This window comes from Sciurus carolinensis, chromosome 13 (genome assembly GCF_902686445.1).
Source record: "Sciurus carolinensis chromosome 13, mSciCar1.2, whole genome shotgun sequence".
Lineage (NCBI taxonomy): Eukaryota > Metazoa > Chordata > Mammalia > Rodentia > Sciuridae > Sciurus > Sciurus carolinensis.
The window spans coordinates 27,844,498-27,863,304 of record NC_062225.1 but is presented as its reverse complement, the minus strand read 5'-3'; the positions used below and the strand labels follow the sequence as shown (position 1 = coordinate 27,863,304).

Below are 18,807 nucleotides of genomic sequence, written 5' to 3'. Positions count from 1 at the left end.
CATTGGCCTTCCAAAACCAATGACAGAGCCAAGGTCATGGCATGACAAACTCTCCAAAGTGAAAAATAATGGATGTGAGACTTTGAGCTATACATCTTGCCTGCATAAAGGACCTTGATGTTGCCTAAAAAGCTATGCATACACACAGATGTACATGAACACACCTGTATTCACTATTTACATACTTGATTTACTGTTTAATAAATTACTCCAAAATTCAGTTGCTTAAAACAATAAACATTTACTATCTCATGGTTCTATGAATCAGGAATCCAGAAATGGCAAAGCTGAGTCATTCTTACTCCTGATTTTTCACAAGAAAAATTTTCATCAAGAAATTTTTCATCAAGAAATCAAGATGCTGGCCAGGAGACCGAGGATACAGCTCAATAGTAAAACACTTACCTAGCATGCACAAGACCTGGTTCCATCTCTAGCACAAGTGGAAAAAAATAACGACCAAGGCTTGCTTTCGTTTGTTCTTTTGGTTTGGTTTGGTTTTGCAGTAGTAGGAATCCAAATTTTACCTCTACCTCAAACTTCCTTTTACTTGCCATTTATGGAAAACTTCTGTGTTCTTGACAGCACTCATAGGCTCAAACTTCTTTATTCTCTCTTTTTTATTCATCTGTAAGATGGGATGCTGGCCAAAAAGGAATCAAACCAAAAAGCAACTAAACAAAGCTTTATTGGGATAGGCTCTCTGGCGAGGTTCACTGGTCCACCAAGGTAAGGAGCCCAGGAAGTCGCGCTGTGGACAACAGGTGCAGCATTTTTCTACTCTGGGGTAGGTGGGGGAAGGGTCAGGGGTGGATGCGTCTTTCTGAAGTTGGTCCAAGACCCTGCTGGACCTATGTCCTTTTGGGATAGACTGGGGAGCCCACTGAGTGACAGGCGAGTGTGAGAGACCATTAGGGTTAATCTGTCTGCATCTGATCTGTTGCTCTTCGGCAGGCAGGCTGCCTGATGCCCTACCCCATCCAGCCGCCTCAGACTGCCCTAACATTCTCTGTTCAAAGTCAGTTCCTTTGAGAAGAGATTAGAAGTTGTTTTATGGCTTATTTCTCTACTGAGGCAGATCTCTGAGACACCTGTGGATCCCAGAGTGAGGACAGTGGTGAGCTCTTTCTGAGTGAAACCCTATTGGAGTTATGTGCTCTTTGGAAGGAGGGTGTAGCCTCAGGCCTTCTTGCCTTGCTCCCTCTCCTGGTATGGAACCACTGTCCCACAAAGCCAGGGCAAGAGTGAGCAGGGCCCCAGTATTCTCAGTGAGCTGCACATAAACTGAGCTTCCATTCTATGAGATGAGACTGTGCAGAAGCAGGATAACCCCATATCTCTACCTCACTTGCTCAGGAATTAGTCTAAGCAACAGCTGAGGTCAGAATCAGATGCTGAGGTCCTGTTCCTCCTGGAGAGGAAGCCCTCCTTCTGGGTGCTGAGGGGAAAGGGAACCTGTGCTCTTGGTTATAGATGCCCAGAGTGGAATCACTGCCTAAGTTGGGAGGGCAGAGGAAATGGGCTACCTAGATTTCAATGCCACAGACCCTCATGTTTCTCAATGGATTTTCATAGATGTTCTTGGACAGCTCTTTATTTGTTCTTTGTCCTCGAGGCCATTTTCAGAGGCCCTAAATGGAGATATGTAGATATATATAAATACACATAAAAGTTTTCACTAGTCTCATTGAGGACTGTGTCAGTGAGCTCCTCGTGTTGTTATACTGGAAGTCAACAGTAAAATGAGGTAATAACAATGTGCCTTGGGATCCCTCCACATCTCCCTGACAGCTTGGGGCTGTCCCAGGCCTCTCAGTTTGGGGCTTTTTAAGGACAGTGATTAATTCAGAGTTTATCATTCCTTTCCTTTCCAGGTCTTGGCCTGAAGGCACTTCCCAGTGCCAAGGCAACACACTGGATGCTCCTTTTCCATTTCTCTTTCTATGAATGAGAAGCATTAATATTGTCAGTTGAAAGATAATAAGTTTTAAGTTTCCCCCAATTTCAAGTTGTGAAAAACAGCTTATCTTCAACAAAGTGTGTATGTTTTTCTGCATCAACATGAGTTGATTTCAGGCCAAGACTGTATTTTCAGGGATCATTTCTATAATCTGTTACTGCTGAAGTGTTCTGAGTGTGGAAGCTCCTGGTAACCTTGAAGATGAGCACAGTGTTTCCTCCTGAGCACAGGTTGGCCTGTGGTGTTGCCTGGTGGCAGCTGCCTCTTCTCCTCCATAATTGGGTTTCCTTTCTTTTGGGAAAAAGAGAGAGAACACAGGCAGAGCAGTTTCTTAAATATTTCCGATTTACTTCATTAAATTAAAAAGGGAAACATATTTCTCTTTGAAATTTGTTAACAGAGGCAAATCCTTATTTTATCCTCTGTATGACACAATCTGAAAACCTCGAGAGATTTAGTATTTCTTGAACAGAAATTTCAAGGTTGGGGAAAGGAGTACATGAAAGGTCATCATGCATGAAGGGACAGCAGGCGATGCCCACGGATTTAGAGTTTATAGGAAGGTAGACAGGGGAAGCTGCCCAGGAAAGTTATAAGCAGAGGTGAGGCCCAAGGGGTTTAGATCACATGGCAGAACATAGATGCCTTAGGGTGGGGAGATGAGATGATTAAGGAGATTGGCCAGGGACACAACAGAAAGGAAACCTCTACCCTCTACCCTGAACCAGCGCAGACAGTGGGCTCCAGGTAGGAGAGATGGGCAAAGTGCAAGGGGCGGGGTGGGAATCAAAATGACTCTTAATATTTCTGCGTATGTTTACTCTTGGGTTTCTCCAGGAACTTCCTAAGAATCGAGGAGAATCAGCTGATAAAGGAGTAGGAATCAAAATAAAGCTCTTGCAAACTGCTCTGACAAAAAATATAGAGACAGCCTGGGCACAGTGATGTATGTCTATAGTCCCCGCCCTCAGAAGGTTGAGGCAATTAGTTCAAAGCCAGCCTGGGCAATGGAAGGAGACCCCATCTCAAAATAATAAAGAAATTAAAAGCCTAGACAATTCATTTGTAAAATCACCTGTGTTGATAGTGACTGTTGGAAGTTAGGAAAATTACTAGAGCGTGTATGTCAACTCAGGTTTTCAAGGAAGCAGACACCATGACTGAATTAGAAATGCAAGAGATTTGGGGGGCACAATTTATGAAAAAGATAAAAAGGTTAGGGAGAGATGGGAGAGAACCTTCAGAATGCAATATAGGTCCCATAGGATAGGAGAGGAAAGAAGATTGCATAGGAAGAGCAGAGAATCTTGACTAGGCTGATGGAAAACCCCAGGGTCAAGAGTGTCTGTCAGGGATCCAGCACTGGACAAGAGTAACCCATCACTGTACCATTGTCACACACAGGTATTGGCTCGAAGTATCCCGGAGAGCAGGGCCTGAGCTTGATTTTTGCAGATCCTAGAAGCAAGGCAATTAAGGACCCTCAGCAAACTGTACTACCTACAACAGGTTCTCTCTGTATGAGTGAGTGGCCCCCAGCAACTCCTTGATTGCCATGTTCTCTTCAAAGAGATGTGTCAGTATTGATCAAAAGAATTAACATTCCCTTCTTCCCTGGAGACATTTCCTGTTTTAGGAATTTTTAAAAATCAATATATATACAAAACACTGTAGAACAGAAGATAGGAAAACAAAAACCCATCCTTGTGGACCAGTTAAACAAACCACTTTACAATATTATGCAACTGAATATTATGGAATCCTTAAATGAGCCCAATAAGTCCACTTCTATGCATTGTCTCCAAGGGATAGCATTGCAAAAGGAAAGGTACCAGGCTTCGTTTACTACATGCTACCTTTCTTTATAAGAATAGATAGAAGCCAGGCCTGGTGGCACATGCCTGTAGTCCCAGCAGCTCAGGAGGCTGAGGCAGGAGGATGTTGAGTTCAAAGTCAGCTTCAGCAATTTAATGAGGCCCTAAACAATTCAGTGAGACTGTGTATTAATATAAATACCAAAAAGAGCTGGGGATGTGGCTCAGTGGTTAACTGTTCCTGGGTTCAATCCTGCTACCAAAAAAAAAAAAAAGAAAGAAAAGAAAGAATAGATACAAATAGATGAGAGAGAGAGATAACATATATATACATATGCATAATTTATCTATAGATTAGAAGAACATGAAAGAAATTGAATGTCAGTGTCTCTGGCAAGAGTTTCTAGGAGATTCTTACCAACAATTCTTACTAACAAATTAATTCAGTGTCTTCCCCTAACTCTTGTTCTCAATGCATATATCCATAGCTGCAAACAGAAAGTTCTGCTGAAGAGGGATTATGGACTGTAAGAGGTCAACTTGTGATTGATTGTGGAGCAGTAATATGTTCATTAAAGGGCAAGAACTAATTCTCAGCAGCATTTGGATACCTTGTTGATCTTTGCATTTGAAGCGGGTGTTTGTAGGATATTTTTCTTTCTCGTAGGTCAGATGATGGAAAATTCTCTTCATCAGGAAAATGCAAGGCGTTTCCTTCAACTGAAGAACTCCATTGTATTCTCTGCTATCTGTTGACATTTTTCTATTAAGTTAGTAGTGTTAAAGGACAATTATTTTCAAAAGGTAAAATCATGACTCACAGATATAAAAAGAGCACACGTCAGAGGTTTCATTCTGCTCATTAGTGAGTAAGGAAAGCAGTAAGAAGTTTTATAGCCAGTTCAAGGAGACTCAAAATTTCCCACACTGTACTCAGATGAGGATGCTTTTAAAATTATATATAGGACTGCTGGGTGCAGTGGCGCATACCTGTAATCCCAGCAATTCTGGAGGCTGAGGCAGAAAGATTGCAAATTCAAAAACAGCCTCAGCAACTTAGTGAAGCCCTAAGGACTAAGCAAGACACTGTCTCAAAATAAACATTAACAAAAAGGTCTGGGAATGTGGCTTAGTGGTAAAGAGCACCTTGGTTAAATCCCCAGGGGAAAAAAATTCAAAACAAAATAATAATTGTTGAGTACCTCCTATCACCTCCTGTGTTCTAAGAATTGTTATAGGCACAAGATGTAGTAGTAAGCAACATAAAATCCCCTGCCCTCATTGAGCTTGCACTGTTTTGGGGACACAGATAATAGGTATAAAATGGTGATGGGAATAGTGGCACCGAAGAGCAAGAGACAAGTGTTTAGTTTCAGCAGAAAACTAAGTGACATAAGATAGCAGGTCATGGGAGTACCTGAGAGAAGAGCATTCCTATTTCCAAGTTGAGAGATGTCCGACAAAGAGACTATTTGCTTATGGAATTATGTAGAATTTATCGAGTTTTTTAAAAAGTATAAATGATGTTCTATTGGACTTACAATTCTGGGTCTTGTTCTTTCTAAGATCTTGGAAATCCTGGTATACAATGGGAAGATGACTGTGTGTCCATCTACTTGGGAGGCTGAGGCAGGAGTGTTGCAAGTTCAAGGCTAGGCAGGTCAACACATGAGACCCTGTCTCAAAATGAAAAGGCCTCAGGATGTAGCTCAGTGGTAGAGCACCCTGGTTTCAATCCCTGATCCCTGGGGTGGCGGGTGGTGGGAATAGAAATAATTTACTCTCAAGAAACCTTTATAATACAGAATGATGGATACGGGATTGGATGTGCACACTCTGAGCTGCTGTGGTACATGGGTATGCATTTTGCCCAGACTAGCTGCAGCTGGGCAAGTTGTCCAGAAGAAAGCAGACTTAACTAAGACTTAAAGATACACATATAATGGAGCAAATTGGATTAGGATTAAAAGATTAAAGAATGATAGCCCACCCTTCAAAATAGAGAATACTGTGTTCATTGTTTGGCATTTCCAGTTTTCACCGTATTGGACAATGAGCTCTCTGGTTAGTTTTTTGAACAATGTACACCTATTTAAACCAGCAGAAAATACTTTTAAAATGTGTTACAAATATTATCCAAACAAATCTTTTTATTTTTTTCAAAAACAGATCTTTATAATCTTGCTTAGATTGTTCCTCTTCCTGGTTCTCAGTCTCAGGAAATAGCAAACAAAACTCACTGACCATCCTCCCTAATGGAGTCCTCAGTTAATTCTTTTCTCATTTGCACAACATTTAAAGAGTTGACACTCTTTCAATGGTTTTCATTAGCCTCCTCCATTAGACTATTTCTGAAATCAGAAATTGGACTTGTCTTTTTCATTTCCATTTTACCTAAGCAGAAAACAAGGGTGGGAAGTGGGCTGATTGCAGAACATGAAGGGATTAGAGCACTGATGAGTGTTCAGAGATTTTCTTTTTTTTTCTGAAAGAATGACAAGAATAGACTTGCACCTCAGAAAGTTCCCTGTCACTACAAGGTAGAGAATGACCTGGAGCTGCATTTCAGGGAGCTGATCTACGATGGAGGGCTGGAATCCCAGCAAGATGTGACAGTGCTCTGGACACACGTGCCTCGGGGTGACAAGTGGCAGTTGAAGTGGGAATTGAGGTCAAGAATCAACAAACCCTGGTGATGGACAGGTTGTGAGAGAAGTCCCTGGATTCCTTCCTGAGAATTTGGTGAATGTGGTGGCATTATCTGCTGAGATTGGGGATGGAAAAAGCAATTTTTTAGGAAGAGACTGAGTGTGCTTTGAAAACATCCAGATTGGATCTACTTTCTACTTACGTTGCCCCAAAACTAAAAGTGGTTAATTTAGTCCTACTCACTGGATCCAGAGTTGAGCCAGGTTTATGAACAACTGTTAGACTCACATTTGAAGTTCAGGTGATATTTGTGAAACTGTGACTTAGCCATGTTAGGACAGCTGAAGCACAGCATGCACTTTTGGCCTCACTACTTGGGATTGGGATTACTCCTTGAGTTGGGGGTAACTGAGCAGCCCATCCTCCATCCCCCAAATTCTCAAGGACTATCTTTCAAGTGTCTTAAAGAGAGTGTATTTTCTGAATATAGTCTTTTTAAATTTTGTTCTATTTAGTTATACATGACAGTAGAATGCATTTATGCATTTTGATAAATCATACATAAATGGAGTATAATTTCTCATTTTTCTCATTGTACATATTGTAGGATCACATGGGTCATGCAGTCATATATGTATGTGGTGTAATAATGTTTGCTTCATGCTACTATCCTTCCTACTCCCATCCCTTCCCTTCCCTTCACTGCTCTTTACCTAATCTAAAGTAACTCTATTCTTCCCTGGCACCCCCCACCCAATGTGTATTAGCATCCACACATCAGAGAAAACATTTGGCCTTTGGTCTTTTGGGTTTGGCTTATTTTGCTTAGCATGATATTCTCCAGTTTCATCCATTTACCACCAAATGTCATAATTTCATTCTTTTTAAGGCTAAGTAATATTCTATCATTCATATATATATATATGTATATGAATATATATATATATATATATATATATATCACATTTTCTTTATCCATTCATCTGATGAAGGACACCTAGGTTGGTTCCATACTTTAGCTATTGTTGAGCTGCTGTAGACATTGATGTGGCTCTGTCACTGTAGTATGCCAATTTTAAGTCCTTTGGGTATAAACCAAGGAGTGGGATAGCTGGGTCAAATGGTTGCTCCAACCATTATAGAAAGCAGTATGGAGATGCCTCAGAAAACTTGGAATGAATATACAGAGCCTTTTAAAGATTGTCTGCTTCCAAAACTTTTCCTCTTCCCCTGTGTTCTATTCTGAGCAAGACTCAAAAAACAGGTTAGAATCATAATTGACCTCCACAGTGGTACATGCACCTCTAATTTTGAGCTGAGAAAACTCCCTCTCAAACTGTATTGTGTTTCAGTTCTCATTATATTGTTACATATGTATTCTTAATTCTTCACCAAATTGTGTTTTGATATTCTTATATTGTTTCAGTTTGTACTCATTATCAAAACGTTCTGCATTCAGTTTGCTGAATACATACTAAGTTGCTACTAGTCTGGGAACTCTGCTAGGCAATGAGTGGACATACCTCTTTCCCTCAGACAAGTGTTTTTTATATGAACACCAGAATGTTGTATAGAAACAAACCAGTGTTTACTATGATAGAGTTACTTATGTTATAAAATTTATGTGTGCATTAAAAAAATAAAAACCTTGTAATTCCAGTGATTTGGGAAGCCAAGGCAGAAGGATCACACATTTGAGGCCAGCTTCAGCAAATTAGTGAGAACCTGTCTCTATATAAAAAGGGTGGGGGATGTAGTTCAGTGCTGGATGTAGTTCAGTGGCCGAGTGCCCCGGAGTTCAATGTCCATTACAAGCAAACAAATGACAAAAAAGAAGCTAAACAAAACATCATATTGCCATTCAAAATTAAGTCTACAGGAAAAATAATTGCTTAATCTGTACAGAGTACTTGAAAGAAAACTGATATATTTATATGCTAGAAATTGTGAGCAAAGAGGTACTTATGTTTTTAAAAATTTAATAGAAAATGAGTTAAACAAAGTTTCACAAAAAAATCATTAAATCTCTCTCTCTCTCTCTCTCTCTCTCTCTCTCTCTCTCTCTCTTTCTGTGTGGTGCTGGGGATGGAATCCAGGGCTTCACACTTGCTAGATAAGTTCTCTACCACTGAACCACATCCCAACCCTGATAATCTTTTAAAAAGAAAAAAAAAATCCAGATTGAACAATTAACTAAACAAGATTAAACCATGACCTGTGTTCTCTGCCTCTCACTTATGCAATGGAAAAAGACAACAGTCTCCAGTGTGACAGCCGTTCAGTTCTTCCCAGCCCAGTCATATGCTCTTAGCCTCAAAGCTGGTGATCGTAGGGACAGAATTATGTAGTGATAACCCTTTGAAGTGGCATAAATATTACTAAACGGCAATCAATTAAGGCTGTTCCCTGCCCTTTCTTTCCCTGGGGAGTCAGAAGATGAGGGTCCCAGTCTGATGGGCCTGAGCACCCAGCCAACCAGGGAGCATGTCCAGGTCAAGACCATGCTCACGGGACTCTCTGTGTTAGATAGCATTGTTCCCAACCACAGGAAGAACACCAAGTTTAACAACTTGTTCAAGGTCACTTTCATTCAACTAGATGAGTGATTCAAACTGGTCTTTCCAGTTTCCAGATTTGTGTTTTTCAGGGCAAAGAAGAGAGAAAGTTTGCAAAAGGTGGAAATCAGCAGGTGGAATACCAACCAGTACTGCTTCCCTCCCAACAGAGCAGCTCCGTTTCATAGCTTGAGCATAGCTTGAGCATCTGCCTGAGATTACATTTGAACAAAGAGAGGGGAGAGGAGAGGAGAGGAAAGAAAGAGAAAAGAAACACTGTGCAACTCAGATACTTTGAGCCTGAATTAAATAAGACCAGATGTTAATATTTTTATTATTGAAACTCTCAGTCTATAACAGTGGTTCTCAAATCTCATGTACTTAAGAGTCAACTTGGGTGTTTGTTTAACCTGGAGATTCCTAACCTCACTCTCAGAAATTGAATTGAATAGGTCTGGAGTAAGCATAAGAATTTGCAGTTTAAACAGGTGCCCAGGAAAATTGGATGCAGGTGGTAAGAGAATGCATTTTGAAAAACTGAGCATAGTTTTTTTTCAAAGATATTTTGAAAAAACATGTTTAGCAGGGAGCACCAAAAGGAGTCTAATCATGTTCATCCATTATAAATGCTACCCTCTTTGAAAAACCTGTCCATGAATGATCCAACCAAGCTACTTGTCTTAGATCATGGGTTTCTTCCATGTTTTGAAGCTGGAAAGAGAGTAGGTTCTGCCAGGAGGAGGAAAAAGGGAGCCTGGACTTTACACAGGAAAATGTTGAATGGGAGATTCAGAGAGGAAAGAGAATGTTCTAAAACCAGTAGAGAATGTTCTAAAAACAGTTTAGAATGTTCTAAAACCAGTAGAGTATTCTAAAAACACAGTCTCCTCAATAGGGACCTCAATTTCACCATATTGGAAATTGAATTGCTGTAATCATCTCACCTACACAGACCTGCTTCTGTATTTCAGTCTTGGTGAGATGGGTGCTATGGCCACCCAGTTGCCTAAGCCCTAACCCTGGGAACCTCCACTAACTCCGCCCTCTCCTCATGCTACATCATCTCACCACGTGCCCTTGATTCTTCTTCATTACATTCCTTAAGCCCAGCCCCACCTCTGGGCCTTCACCTCTGCCCTAGTTCAGTCTTCCTCATTTCTCCAGAAGATTTGAAATCACTTCCTTACCAATCTTTTTTCTAGGGTTTCTTAAAGGAGATGTTATTGGCATTTGGGGTAGATCAAACAGTTCTGAAATTATATGATCGATCTCTCTCTCTCTCTTCTTTTTTTGCATCTGTGGCCAGCGTACATTATGAAAGCAAAAATAACTGAAACGGGTAACAGCCCTCAACAGGTCAGCAAGTTTTATTTATTAAGCAGCAGAATGGAACATTTTCAAAAGAGAAAATGGTGACTGGTTACAAGAGGGGTCTGATTTTTATAGGATTTAAGGAGACTTGATCTTCACAGCAGAATGTGTAGTGAGACTTAATCATATACACTTAATCATAGCCAAATGTGTCAGTTGGGTAGTCACGGGGGAACAGCTGTGCTAGTTCAAAGCCCAAGTCAGGGGAAGCAGTTGTGAAAGTTCAAAGCTCATTGTTGCTAGGAAATGGTGAAAGTCCAAAGTTCATTGTTTTCCCTCTCCCTCTGGGACCCACTGTCCTCCTTTCCCCCTGGGGGTTGTTCCTCCTTTTCCCATATCCTTCACATAAGATGCCAATAGTGCCCTCTAGTTGTGAGAACCAACCTCTCTTCCCTGTGTGATGCTGGAAAGAGGCTCAGTTCTGGTCATAGAACCATGATGTCAAGGGGCAACGTGGAGCCACCAGAACCACTGCAGGTGATCTGAGCCAAATCTGGAGGCAGGAGCTTGCTCCCTTGATGGGGATCTTACACCCTCCTCTGGCAGGAACATAGGTCCCCCTGGGAACTTTGACACATCAGACATCCCATCTCTCCCCCAGGTCTGGCCTCGTCCTTTTGGTTTCTTGTTTTCCTCTTTTCATTCTACACAATATCCCTAGGAAACAGATGCCATTTACAAGCTCCAAATATAGAAATAGCAATTTCTCCCAAACTTTCATCTCCAAATTAAGAGACGAATACCCTTAAATATTTAGACTTTTAATATAAAAGAAAAAGAAAAAGTGACTAGGAACACCAAGAGAACAACAGCACTCGACATTGCCACCACACCTCTGCAGGCTGATTTTGACAGGGTGCTGAAGACACAAGGAATCTGAAAACAAGATGAAATAACGAAAATCTGAAAGAATTCCATGGAATATATGGGCAAGCTATAGTTGGAGACATTGTTACTGGTCTCATAGGATCACTTAAAAAGTAATACTTGATCCAAACAATGTTTATAGAAGCACAGAGCAAAATGAAAACTTGTGAAGAAAAATAGACCCACATATCTACAGCCAACTGATTTTTGACAAAGTACTAAGAACACATAGTGGAGAAAGGACAGTCTTCAATAAATGGGGCTGGGAAAGTTGGATATCTATACACAGAATAAACTTAAATCCCTATCTCTCACCATTTACAAAATTTTCTCAAAATGGATTGTTTTAGTTAGTTTTTCATATCTGTGACCAAAATACCTGACAAGAACAATTTAGAGGAGAAGTTTATTTGAGAGCTCATGGTTTCAGAGGTCTCAGCTGATTGCATTGCTCTGGGTCCATGGTGAGGCAGAACATCATGACCAAAGGCCAAGGCAGAGGAACCTACCTCTTGGTGGTCAGAAAACAAAAAGAGCAAGAGGAAGTGGCTGCAGAGAAGATGAATTTTTTCATGGCTGGACCCCCCAGTGACCCAACTCTTCCAGTCACACCCCACCTACCTACAGTTACCACCCAGTTAGTTCATTCAAACAAGAATGGACTGATTAGGTTACAGTTTCTTGTAATTTAATCATTTCACCTCTGAATATGCTTGTACTAACATAAGAGCTTTGGGGGGTGCATTGCATACCCAAACCAAAGCATAGATCAAAGTTTTAAATGCAAGACCCGAAACTGTGAAGCTACTAGAAGATAGAGGAAACACCTTAGGACACTGGAATGGGAAAGAATTTATTTTTGGACAAGACCCCAAAAATATAGAAAACAAAAGTGAAAATAGTCAAATGGGATTACATCAAACTGAAAAGTATGCACAGCAAAGGAAACAACAGAATGCAAAGATAACCTAGTGAATGGGAGAAAATGTAAATCTGACCAAGGGGTTGATATTCAGAACATATAAGGAACTCCAAAATTCAGTAGCAGCTGGGCATGATGGACAATTCCTGTAATCCCAGCAACTCAGGAGGCGGAGGCAGGAGGATCACAAGTTCAAAGCCAACTTCAGCAATTTATCGAGGACCTAAGCAAATCAGCAATACTCTGTCTCAATAAAATAAAATAAAATAAAATAAAATAAATAAAATATAAAACATAGCAAGTGCTGCTGAGGATGTGGAGATAAGGGATCACTTGTGCATTGTTTGTGGAAATGTAAGTTCCAATTTTAGAGGAAGAAAAGTTTATTTGGGGGCCCACAATTTCAGAGGTCTCATTTCATAGACAGCCAGCTCCATTCCTTGGGGCTCTAGATGAGGCTGAACATCATGGCAGAAAGATGTGGTAGAAGAAAGCAGGCCAGGACATGACCACCAAGAAGCGGAGAGAGCTCTACTCACACAAAACAAAATATATACCCCAAAGTCACGACCTTAGGGACCACCTCCTTCAGTTACATCCTACCTGCCTACAGTTAACACCCAGTCAATCTCTATCAGGGACTAACTAATTAGATGAAGAATCCTACAACCCAATCAATCATTTCACCTCCAAACTTTCTTGCATTGTCCCACCCATGAACTTTTGGGGAACACTTAATATCTAAACCATAAGAGTGTCCATCAGTTGATATTTTAAAAAATGCGGTTCTCAGTGAAATACTATTCAACCATAAAAAGAATGAAATTCTGAAATTTGTGACACGAATGAAACTGGAGATCAGTAAGTGAAATAAGACAAGCAAAAAAAGAAAAGTAACACACAGTCTTGCTCACATGTGAAATCGAAAAGAGAGGATCTCATAGAAATTGAGAGTAAAATGGTAGTTTCTAGAGGCCAGGGATGGTAGGAGGGGGAATGGGGAAAGGTGGACCAGTGGTACTATGTTATACTTAGATAGAAATAAGAAATTCTGGCACGTAGGGTAACTGTAGATAATGACAATGATAATGTACTGTATATTTCAAAGAGCTAGAAAAAAGGATTTGCAATGGTTTTACCATAAAGAGAAGAAAAATGTTTGAGCAAATAGATGTGTTTAACCCAATTTAAACATTACACAATGTATTGAAACATCTTATGGACCCCATAAATATGTGCAATTTTTATGTTTTTATGTATTAGCTTAAAAACAAATTTAAATTTTAAAAATAACAAACATTAAAGAAATGAGTGATTATTCAAATTAACTTGAAAATATACTATTATACAAATGTTCTGAACATGTGGGAAAAGGTTGAGATATATTCTTAGACCATTTATAGAAATAGATTTCTAATGATCAAAACCTAATGTAAGAATTATAAAGGCATAACAGAAAATGTAAATGATATGTAAAGTCCTCTTAAAGCATAAATGAAACTGGGCATGGTGACACATGCCTCTGGTCCTTGTGACTTGGGAAACTGGGGCAGGAGGACTGTGAGTTCAAGGCCAGCTTCAGCAACTTAGTGAGACCCTGCCTCAAAATAAATAAATAAAAATGACTCTGGGATATAGCTCAGTTTTAGAGTGCCCTTGGGTTTGAGTCCCAGTACCAAAGAAAGGAAAAAAAGTAATAAAACCGTGGAAGTAAAAAAAATCAATGAAGTTGATTTTATTGCTATTAATAACTTCTGATGACACAAAATACCACAAATAAAATTAAAGACTAGACTAAAAGATCCAACTAAAGATCAATATCCAGAATATACAAAGAATTCCACATGGAAAAGAAAAACATGGATAATTCAATATTGAACTTTTTAAAGCATATTAATAATCTTTTGCACAAGAAAATAATATGACTATGAAACATGAAAGCAATTTCATCAAATCTGAGTCACAACACCAAAACAAAAATCAATCAAGTTAGATCAAGGGAATTAAAATTAAAATAGTAATAAGACATTATTTCTTCTTTTCATATTGAAACAGGAGAGAGTGTGGGAGTAGGGACAAAGTATTTAGTTCACACACTGTAAACAGGGTATAAAATATCAATGGTAAATTTGACTGTAGCTTAGAACTTAAAGTAGGGATACTCTTTGACGTGGTAATTCCACACCTTATCTACCCCCAAGGAAAACTCACACATGTAAAAACATGGAGACTGTTCATTGCAAACATTGCTTAATATAGAAAGGAACATGATAGTTAATATACTATGACAGGTCAAGAATTAAATATGCTATGGTTTATTCATATCTTAAGAAAGATACTACACAAGAAAAAAAACAAAAAAATAATTGCACAGCAGAAAAAAATAACTATATGCAAACGTGGACATTCAGAGGGAAGATAACAGGTTCAAAAATAACTGTCCTCGTATACTGTTATATAAAAAATAAGCGGAGAAAAAAAGAACTGACTGGCTTGAGAAAGGAAGTTTTTGGTAAAGGGTGGACAGCCACAAAGGAGTTAAAACTTCAATGTACTTTTTTGAGAATTTTGATATGAAATAAGCCATTAATATTGATATAAGAAAATTTCAGTAAAGGAAGCTGCTAGATACTTCCCTTTGCTGAAGTGCAGGGAGCAAACCACAAGAGGACGAAAAAACATGAGCAATTATTTCAGAAAGAAGAGCTCTGCTTTTTACTTTCCCTCTTAATTCTTCCCAAAGGAGGAAAAGAGAAATATGCAGTAGCAAGCAGAAGCCAGTAGGTGGCACCACCCACAAACTTTCTGCTCAGGAGGACGTTCTGCGGCTCATTGCTATTTCCCAAGTTGAGGAACACTCTGTAAAAACATACTACAGAAGTGACCTCTCAAAAGATAGTCTTGAGTGCCTGCCATTGACTTCCGTTGGGACTAAGAAGTTTATTTTTATTTTGTTGGTGGAGGTGTCTCTTGCATTCCCATTACCACTGACCTTAAGATATACTTACATAATATTTATACATATTTTTTATATTTATATGTAAACATATATTGTAACTACATTCCACAGACTTAACAAAACACTGGACTTCATTAAGTATTATTTCTGAAGAAAAGTCACAAATTTCCTGTAGCATAGTAGCCCCTCCCCCAACTACCATCTGAAGCCATTATCACCCAGCTGATAACTCCCCAGCCCTGGCAGGGAGCAACTCCTTGTTCTTCAGCTCTCACCTCACTCCACCCAGAGTCCCAGTTGGTAGAGGGCTGCTTTCTGAGGTGCAGGTATCAGAAAGTTGGTGTTGTTCCACTGGAGTAAGGAACACTTTGTTCACAAGCAGTTTGGGGGTTATTTCTAATACTTTTGTGACAGGATTCAGTGTCAACAGAGATTTAATGCTCAAAACGACAAAAATTTTGTTTTGTTGTGTTTCTTATTTATGTAGAGATGGTGAATTGGTATGAGTTTGGGATACAGTGGAGTGATCTGGGCTAGACACAAGGCTCCCTTCCAAGGAAATACACACAAACATACCTATTTTTGGACTGAGTTGTGTTTTTAAAATAAACCCAACTATTAGAATACTATTTTGAGGCACTAATTAATGTTTTTTCTTCTTGTGTATTTTCTTTTCTTTTCTTCCTAATGTCCCCCCAACACACACACACACACACACACACACACACTTGCCTGAGCCCCAGCTGCTGGTCTCTGGTTAAAGTCAGCACTCACCAAGAGAGTGTGTTAGATACCCTGAAGGGAAACATTACATCAAGGGGGTGCCTTTGTGATTAAAATCATATTCTAAGTTCCCTGGGGTGGGGAGGGTTTGAGAGGAAGTCTAGTGCTGAAGTCTTTAGGGTTAGGAAGATCTAGGAAAGGAATAATCACAACCTCCCAGTGACCAAGTCCCAGAGCATTGGAAAGCTCTCTGAACAGAGTTCTTGGGAGACAAAGGTAGATCAAAGGGCAATGGGATTCCAGAGAGATGTTAGGGGAACGGAGCTCAGGCACCAGGCAGCAAGATGTCAGGAGGAGAATCAATTCCTTCTGGACCAAGGCACAGAGAGCTGCTTCTCCACCTGAAAGGACTAAGGTGGCCTCTGCAGGGTGGAGAAGGAATGAACCCGAACTGTTCCCATGGAAAGGTGGCAAAGGTGGTGGCATTGGGCCTCCGCATAGAAATCAAATTAAATCTAAATGTATCCCCTTTACATGAATTTTAGGACTAAGATTCCTCCCTGAAACAAAGACAGGTCTTGTTTCCTTATCAATACTGCTCACTAATGAAACTTCTCAGAACATCTTTGCTTGTCTAATTCATCATGAATCCCTTGTTTCCTGAATGAGGCCTGGGGAAAAAAATACAGATATGAAACACTCAGTGTAAACTATAAGCATCAGGAGACCCTGGGCACTGGAGGTTGACTGAGCACAGAGAATGAATATACAACCCTCAATGGAAGATCACACAACCACTCAGACTTTCTGCTTCTGCATCTTTTAGAAATTTCAGGGTTCTTACCCAAGTCGTCTTATCTTTCCTGGAAACACATTCCATTTGGTCAGGGTCTGATTCTTACTTGAACTTCTTTGCTGATGGCATCTTACCTATTCCTTCCTCATTCACCTGGTTAGCTCCAGGTACAGACCTAGAACTGCTGGCCACATCACCCCAGGACACATCCTGTACATACTAGAATTCAGCATCTCCAAACATTCTTTTTTTCCCTGTTGAAAAATAAAATAAAAATGCACCAGAGCATTGAAAAATACAAAGTTTATTATATAGCCAGACAAGGAGTACAGATCAGAGAAGAAATTCACTACGACTTCACAGAGGGAACGCACTAAGAAAGAAGGAGGTCACACTGGTATGCTAATTAAGGATTCAATGAGTCCAGATGCTTCTTCTGTGTTCACTGGTCAACCAAGATCTTCCAAAAGATCAACTAGGTCTGTCTTCCCAGGGTCACTCAAATTCATGGTCCTTTATTGAATTGGGATGAAATAGCAGTGTTCTCATCTCCTGGACAAGTGTAAGTGGACAATTAACTTTTTTTTTTTTTAACCACTAAAATCAATGGTGTTTTGCATCTAAACACTGCTTGTTTTGTATCTGTAGACTAGATCCCCAAAATGAGATTTCTTGGCCAACAGATATGTGGATTTGTGATTTATTAGAAATCATCAGATCACTTTTCAAAGTGTTATAGAGCTGCACTTTCCATCAATGATTGTAAGCATTTCTATTTCCTTCTTTGCATGTAGCTCTTTTGAACATTTTCTTAAAGTTATAAAAATTTGGGTCAATCTTGTGTGTGAAAAGTGATATTTAATTTTTGTATTAACTTACATTTTCCTATTAGATTGAATTTCTTTCTTTAGGCTTATTAGTTATTTTCACTTCTTACTTTTATCAATTGTCTGTTCATAACATTTTTCCATTAGTCTGTTTTTAAATAAAATTTTAGGCAGTCATTGTAATTAAATACACTAACCTATTTGTCATGTTAAATAACTCACCCATTTTGTTCACTCTATTGGTTTTAAAATTTTTTTTCTTTGTGATAACTTTTATCATAAGCATTAAAAAGTAATAATCAAATACATCTATATTTTCTTTTTTGGTTCTGAACTTTGTGTCTGCATGAGAAGGATTCCTCATCCCTAGAGTTTTACAAATGTTCTCTGAGTATCTAATTAAAACACACCTTTAATATTATCATCATTTCTTGGGGTGTTCTTTTCTATCTTGTTAGAGTATCTGTACTGGGTTAGACCTAGAACATCCCCCCCTCACCTATTGAAGACTTAGTACCCAGTACAGCAATGTACAGAGGTTGAAGAAGTGATTGTATTGTGAAGGTTTTGATCTCATCATTGGATTGACCAATGAATAACTAAGTGGACTGTGGGAGGTGGTAGAAACTGTAGGCAGGTGGAGTTGGAGGAATTAGGTCACTGTGGAAATGGCCTTGGGGACTACATCTTGTTCCTGACTCTTCCCTTATTCTCTTTCTCCTTCCTGGCTGCCATAAGCTGAGCAGCATTCTTTGTTCACACCGTTCCACCATGATGTTCTGCCTTATCTCAGACCCAAAGCAATGGAGCCAGTCAACCATTGACTGAAGCTTCTAAAATCATAAGCCAAGAAAAAGCTTTCCTCATCTAAGTTGTTCTTTTCAGGTATTTTGGTCACTGTGTTTAAAATCTGACTAACACAGCATCCAAAGATATAGGTTAATTTCCCTTCAGCAACCTGGCAGTCTCTGATTTTGGGAACTTAGTAGTTGACTGACTGTGACCTTCTACCCGACTGGTGGTCAGTACATTGGTGATGTTTTGCCAAACAGGGACTTATGTTACTATGCTCAGACTCAGGTGAAGGGGGATATTAGTGGAAAGTCAGAGAAGAGGGCAGGGAGCTGTGAATGTGGCCAGATAATGCATGGAATTCATCATCCTATAGTGGAATTGGAGTAGACTGTAATGAATTCTGAGGGTTTACTTCTGGAAGGACCTTGGGTATCCTCTGCATTTTGGGTCAGAGAGTGTGATGCCCTTTTCCCTCTGAATGCTAAAACTTACAGAAGATAAAGAAGGTATGGAAAGTTCCACCTCCAGATCTTGGAAGTAATAGCTCCTTTCCTTGGTAGTGCCAGAGT

General features: G+C 39.6%; 2 non-coding genes across 2 annotated transcripts; one reads left to right on the top strand and one right to left on the bottom strand.

The window, feature by feature from the left end:
• The first annotated feature begins 2,079 nt into the window (after nt 1-2,079).
• On the top strand, nt 2,080-2,288 carry LOC124963765 (small nucleolar RNA U3). The gene has a single exon (XR_007104803.1). It is a non-coding gene; the product is annotated as a small nucleolar RNA U3 (small nucleolar RNA).
• Nucleotides 2,289-14,831: 12,543 nt separating this feature from the next.
• LOC124963767 (small nucleolar RNA U3) lies at nt 14,832-15,041 on the bottom strand. Its single transcript, XR_007104805.1, has one exon. It is a non-coding gene; the product is annotated as a small nucleolar RNA U3 (small nucleolar RNA).
• Between the last annotated feature and the right edge of the window lie 3,766 nt (nt 15,042-18,807).